This window comes from Stegodyphus dumicola, chromosome 2 (genome assembly GCF_044657685.1).
Source record: "Stegodyphus dumicola isolate Sdum_Otavi_A_Nest chromosome 2, ASM4465768v1".
Taxonomy (NCBI): domain Eukaryota; kingdom Metazoa; phylum Arthropoda; class Arachnida; order Araneae; family Eresidae; genus Stegodyphus; species Stegodyphus dumicola.
This window is the reverse complement of record NC_140769.1, coordinates 199,199,354-199,206,171: the sequence shown is the minus strand read 5'-3', so window position 1 is coordinate 199,206,171 and position 6,818 is coordinate 199,199,354. Positions and strand designations below refer to the sequence as shown.

At 31.7% G+C, this 6,818-nt stretch overlaps 1 non-coding gene across 1 annotated transcript; it reads left to right on the top strand.

The window, feature by feature from the left end:
- The first annotated feature begins 5,352 nt into the window (after positions 1-5,352).
- Positions 5,353-5,425, top strand: TRNAT-UGU (transfer RNA threonine (anticodon UGU)). The gene has a single exon. It is a non-coding gene; the product is annotated as a tRNA-Thr (tRNA).
- The last annotated feature ends 1,393 nt before the right edge of the window (positions 5,426-6,818 follow it).

Here is a 6,818-nt window from a genome sequence, read left to right as displayed (position 1 = left end):
ACAATTTTGCTTTAATGCTACTGTGAAATTCTTGCTGAGGTTATGAATTTGCAAATAAGGTGTATGGATGATAAGGAAAGTATATAACATAATAATGCATTTTCTCCAATTTTTCTTCCCGAGAAACATATATTAACCTTGAAAGTATTAATGTTCGTAGGACAAAACTCACATATATGCAATTTTGTAATTTTCAGTAAGTGACTTCGTAACGAACCTGACTGCAATCCTCAGCTAATTTTGCATATCTAAAATCGTATCATTTTAGATGGCTGAGTTTACCGAGCTAATCAGTTTTGCTGTTTAATTAGCTGCCCTGTCAATAATAATTTATCTCTACTCTCTATAGTATTTTACGCAATACCAAGAATTTCTCTATGTAGATTTATTAATCGCAAAATATCTAACTTATTTTTTGTTCACCACTTACTTTCCATTTATTTATTTGATTTTATTTTTGACAAAAGACTAAACTGCGAAGACTAACGTTTCAACCATTTGCACGTGTCATTGTTTTGCCAATAAGCAAGGGCAATTGCAAAGAAACAGAACAGAAAACTGCACACAGCACGTCATAAATACCTGATACTGACAATGTTTTTTATAATAACTGTTACTTACACTGATGGAACTTATTTTTTTTTATCTTTTGACATAAAAATCAAAGTGAAAGCTGACAGAACCTCTGTTGCTGAATTTAAGTTTGTAATTGTAATTTGTTTGATATTGCTATAAGAGACAAAGTTAAGATTTATGCAAGTATATGTAAAATTATATGTGTATAGTGAAGAAGAAATTTATCTAAAAGGTAGAAAATAGAGTTGTACTTTAGTTTGGGAATTTCTTTTTTAAGAATAAACATATTGACATTCCAGTAGCCTGGATGCCGTTTTTTGATATCGAAAAATTTTTGACAGAAGGCTCGCTATAGTGATCTCTGGAAACTCCGGTATAGGCAAATATGAAACAAAACTGAAGTTTAGGTTAAAATAATACGCTGAGTAATGATTATTGGAGAAGTCACACAACAATAGTCATTGTAATATTTGGAAATTTCGCAGAACTAGTTTCGATGGTTTAACTTAAGATAAGAAAGTCTGGGAAGAAACTAAGCTACTGGCGCCATCTATTGATGAAACAAGAAAACTAAGACATAATTTTCTTTAAGGCTGAGGGTAAAGATGGATTGGAATTAGAGTCGCGAACTAGAACAGAGAGTTTTTTTAATGTGAAATACCTCTAGAAAATCTAATTCACCAATGGAAGATGTTTTTTGAATAGTTTTGGCTGCAGAAGACTCAAAAACTGGTTTTCTGACCAACAGTGCCGAGCAACAGAGGATGTCTATGTTTCCTTTTCCTAACATACGCCTCATGCTCTTTGACGCGAAATGTTAAGGTTCTAAATGTTTTACGAATTAAATTAATTCACACTGGCAAAGAATCTTGTAAATACCTCATTAATTAATATCCGGAATTGGTTCCTTAAGTATGGAACTAGGAATTTTATTAATAGGAGAAAAAAAGACCCGAAAGTTTAATTTCTGTAAAATACGTGCAATTTTATAGTGAATGGATGGAAAGAAAGGAATGATAAGATAATTCTTATTATCTCCTAAAAGGAGAGTGCTCCTTGTGATGTGTTGTGATGAGAATTTTTTAACTGCTTGGTTAATAATGTTGGGTGAAAAGCCCCTGTCAGTATCAACTGCTTTTAAATAATTTAGTTCTTGATCAAGAGCCAAGATGGAAGAGCAAACTTGAATTGCATGGAAAACAAATGAACAAAATGAAGCTAACTTCTTACAGTTAGCTTCATTTTATTCCTTTGTAACAACTTAACTTTTTTCCAGCCATTCTTGTCTTATCTTATCACCCTACCTCATCTTCATTTGCACTTAGGCAGCTGAGGTAGATGGTTCTATAACTAAACCATCGAAAGTAGTCCTGCAAAAATTACAAATATTAAGCTGATTTTTATCTTTGACTTCTCCAATAATCAAAAACTTAAGTATTAAAAGGAATGTTATATCTTCCGAAGAGCATTCTTATGTTTTTCGATAGTATTATGACAACTCGTTGTTGTACAGTGCCTTAAGAAATTTTTGAAAATATTCTTCAAAAACTGCCATACATCTTTTCCAAACGGCAGATCGAACTTCGGAATCAGAAAAGTTCACAATTTGCAGTTCCACAAAATACCTTTTATTATAACACTACATAAATATCAGGAACATTTTATCTGCTGTATGAATCCTAGTGATTTGTATTCCTTAGCAATGTTTTTTAGAAGTTCTAGCGCTAAATATCAATAGAAAGCTTTCCTCGGTTCAACAGCTCTTGTGTTGATGACACTAAATTTTTTATGTTAGTAACATTCTCTTTACCAATATTTAGCGTGCAATTTTTAAATTTCTGCTGTGTGTTCATAAAAGAACAGCGATGTTTGGTATAGCCCACTTATAGGTCCAAAAGAAGAAGAATGATTATTTCTACATCCATACAAACATTCCATTTCCCCCTCATACTGAATACCATTGGTGGAAAATATTCAAATTTTGATAAATCACTAATACATTGATAATATGATCAAGAAATGTGCTACAAAAAGTTTTGTACTAAGAACATCTCCTTAGTTAGAGTCTAAGACTGCACTTTACGTAAAGTAGAAGCGATGTATAAAATTATAAACTAAATTATAGAAGAGAATATAAATAACACGAACAACTGTTACTTACTGCTGGACTGATAAATGGTGCACAACAAAGCTTTATTAAAAAAAAAAAATGTTTTTTTTTCTCTTTTCCACTTACTTTTTAAGAAAAACTATATCTAACTTCTGTATGATTTGCATTGCTTTTAATTAACATCCTTCTTGCTGCTAATTTTCTCTTATATTAAATTTCAAAATCTGCTATCTAAAAATTTTTGGTTTAAAAAAATTAAAGATTGTTTAAGGATTACATTAATTTATCTAACAGTTAAATTTTGGGTTAAACTTCCTTGCCTAATTTCTGAATTTCAACTTACAACTTCCGACCAGAACGTAGTTTTAGAATCACGTTTGAATGCAAATTGAGGAAGAGCGGTATTTAAGCGCAAAGTTCTACTGTCTTAATTAGAGAGAACCAGAGATTCTGGCTAGCACGCATCCGCCTTTTTAGGCTACTCTCTCTTAAGCTATTATTACGCTCCGCCTTACTTTAGGCCCTTAATAGCTTATCAGTCAATTAGCGTTAATTGGCCAACTCCGTTAGAATCTTGATAGCTTTGGCTATATCTTTTTAGTTAAGATCCTCTCACGGTCCGTCAGAGAGAAGCTATTCATTTGCAACGTTCTTGACAGCTCGCATCTACTAATGTTTACGGTGTCATCAATCTATTTTAGGCGGAACTATTGATGTAAAATTCTGGTAGGGAAGAGATATAACAAAAGAACTAGCTGGCATTTTTCAAACATCTAAGCTTAAATTCCCGACAATTTAGGGCAAGTTGGGTTAAAAAATTAGCAACAGTTTTAAAGGTATTCGCAGAAAATAGCCTACAGGCTAAGGTCAAAGAATGAAAAATACCCTACGGTACCTTTAAAATTGTATATGTCTTTCGATACCCTTAATAGAGTATTAGTTACTTTTATTTTATGTTCCAAACGCTAAAATGTTCACTATTAAAATAAAAGGTGCTCTAATTTGAAATGGGCAGAATAGAGCATTAATTATAAACTGACTTAGATTTTTCGACTTAAAAGATGCCTCAGAAGCAAAAAAATCATGTCACAAGATAAAGTATTTTAGGAAGAAGCTCTATAAATTGAAAAGAAATAATGCATACTTTTAATATTAATAACACAATAAACTTTTATCTTAATTTTTGTAATCCTTAACCGAATAAAATCGAATTACCTTACAGTTTTTTTCTAATGTATTTAACGAAAAATTGTGAAAATATTTCATTGAAATTACACCGCTCTGAGCAAACTGTTTTGTGAAAAGTATAGCATTTAATTCCGTTCAGAATGAGAAGTTGTTTAAAAATGTATTCTTTTCACATACTTAGGACACTGAAACATTGTAGAAAAAGAAAATATATACATTTATATGTATATTTACAGCGTAATTACAAAATATTTACATCCGATCGTGTTAAAACCAATTGATCTTAATGGTAAGACACTGAATGTTTAGGTCGCCACGAAGCAACCGCTAGTGCTTCAAAGCAGCGTATGGAGGAAACCGGTTAGGGCTTCTCCTTCTTACTTCCTGCCTCCATGCTACGTCTACGTGAAGTGACAAATCCTATGTGACGGCACAAATACGTGAGACGTCAAACCTGCGTACTTGCGGCCACGTGCGTACAATGGACATGGAAGCTAGTTTGGCGAGTTTCCTTACTAAAATGTCCTCCGCGAAACATTTCTCCCTATGGCGCATACCATTGTGGGTGTTGCCGTAACAAAAAAATATGTATAGACGTTCTTTGGCCGTAATGACTAAAAATGATGGTGCCCTGATGGCATTAAGTCCAGCTGATTACCAAAGAATGATCATGTTGATGGTCCCCGCTTGACCTTTTCGGTCAACCAATAGATAAGAGGTGTCGAGTGGTGCAGAGAATTTAAACACGTTTTTAAAATAATTAAATTAAGTTAAAGGACATATGTGACCATCAAGGCTAATCGCAAAATTTGTAACCAAAATTCAATTCTAAAAATATTTCATTTACTTCAGTTCAATATTTTAGGCCTTGAGGATTTTTTTTTTTTTTTTTAAAGTAACGTTAGAAATACAGTTATATATTTTTAGTTCCTTTGGCATTCACTTAAGCACAATGAATTCCGGGAAAAAAATCAGAATAACATCAAGAATGCAGGAACTATTTAAAATTCATTGCTCAAAATTGCCTGAACTTCCAACTGCCTTTGTGAGTCTTACGAATTGTACACACTTCATGCCTAAATTTTAGAACTAAGGCCATTAAAATATAAAAAAATCTCTCACAGTCATTAACCATTTCCGCATTAATTGGAAAACTTTCTTAAACCATACACAGTAAGTTCTTTAATTCTCTTTTGTACATATTTCTAATTTCATCTTCAATTTTTAAGAAATAGAAATTATTAAAAACTGAATGTTAAGAAATAAAAATTTAAGCATATTTGACATTTTACATTTTCCAGAAATTTTTAGAAATATTTTAATTTATTTTTAAAGAATCATATGCAGCTAATCGTATGCTACTGAAAATAAAGTTGAATTACCATATATTCTACACATATGACTGATACCAATATGTAACACACTCTAAAAAAGTTAAAATATTTCCGTATGTTGAATAGAATCCTACACATTAGTGAGCCACTATAGCTCAGTGGTTAGAGCACTGGTCTTGTAAACCAGGGGTCGTGAGTTCAATTCTCACTGGTGGCTGCAGTTTTTCTTTAATGCTACTGTTGGAAATGTTTTTTGATTTTAGTAGTTTGCAAACAAGGTGCATAGATGGTAAATAAAGAATATCATAATAACGCCTTTTCTCGATTTTTTTTTTTCAAGAATATTTTTTTTCCTCCGCGAAAGATATACTATTAGCCTTATAAGGTCTTGCAAATAATAGCAATTTTTTTTCGTACGATAAAGCTCACACATACTCAATCTTAAACAATGTTCTGTATGTAACTACGTAACGAACCGGACTGCAACCCTCGGGTAGTTTTCTATGTTGAAAATTTTACAATTTCAGATGACTGAATTTACGGAGATGATAAATTTTGTTTTAATTATCTGCGCTACCAACAGTAATTTGCCGCTACTGTTCAAACAATGTCTGTAAAATGTTAATAATCTCTCCATATGTATTTATTAATTACAAAATATATAATTTATTATCTGTTCACACCATTTTTTTTCCTCAAAAAAATGATGCAGTGTTTTGCAGATGGCATCGTTTCGCCAGTAAGAAAAGGAACTGAAAACAATTGCAAAGAAACAAAATAGAAAATTGTTATACAACACATCTTTTACTCTAAAGTCCTAATATTGACAGTGTTTCTTACTAGTAATTGCTGTTGCTTGCACTCAAAGAAGAGACTATTTTTTTTTATCTATCTATTTATTTATATCTTGGCACATAAATCAGTATGAATGCTTAACAATATTTCTATTTCTGAACTTAAATTTGCAATTGTAATTTACTTGACATGCGAAGGGACACACAATTAAAATATACATGAGTATATATAAATTAAAAATATATGTATGTGTTGAAGAAGAAAATGATCTAAAAGGTAGAATTATCCTATATTCGAAGAATTTCTCTTTTAAGAATCTGCTAAAAATATTGGAATTCCAGTAGCCTTGATGCCATTGCTTGGGTCTAAAATTTCCTGGCAAACAGCTTACTATGCTCACCTGTCACAACTCCGATGTAGACAAAGACAAAATATATGTGAGCTCACCAAAACTGAAGTATTAAAAAGAATCTTAGGTGTTATGTCTTTCGAAGAACAGCCTTTTGTTTTTCGTTATTATTTTGCAGATCTTTGCTTTACAGTTCTTTAGTTTCGAAAAGATTCTTCAAAGACTGCCCATATAGCTCTTCCAAATGAAATCAACATTATAAACTTTCAGTTTCCTTGGCATTCCCTAAAGCACTTTTAATTCCATGAAAAAATTAGAATAAAATTAAGAATACAAGAGTTTTAAATATTTTATGTGTTGCTCAAAGTGTATTGTATGTAAAATGTAAAGTATTTAAAATGTGTTGCTCAAAGTTTGCTGAACTTTTAACTGCATTTGTGCGTCTTACGAATAGTTCATACTTCAT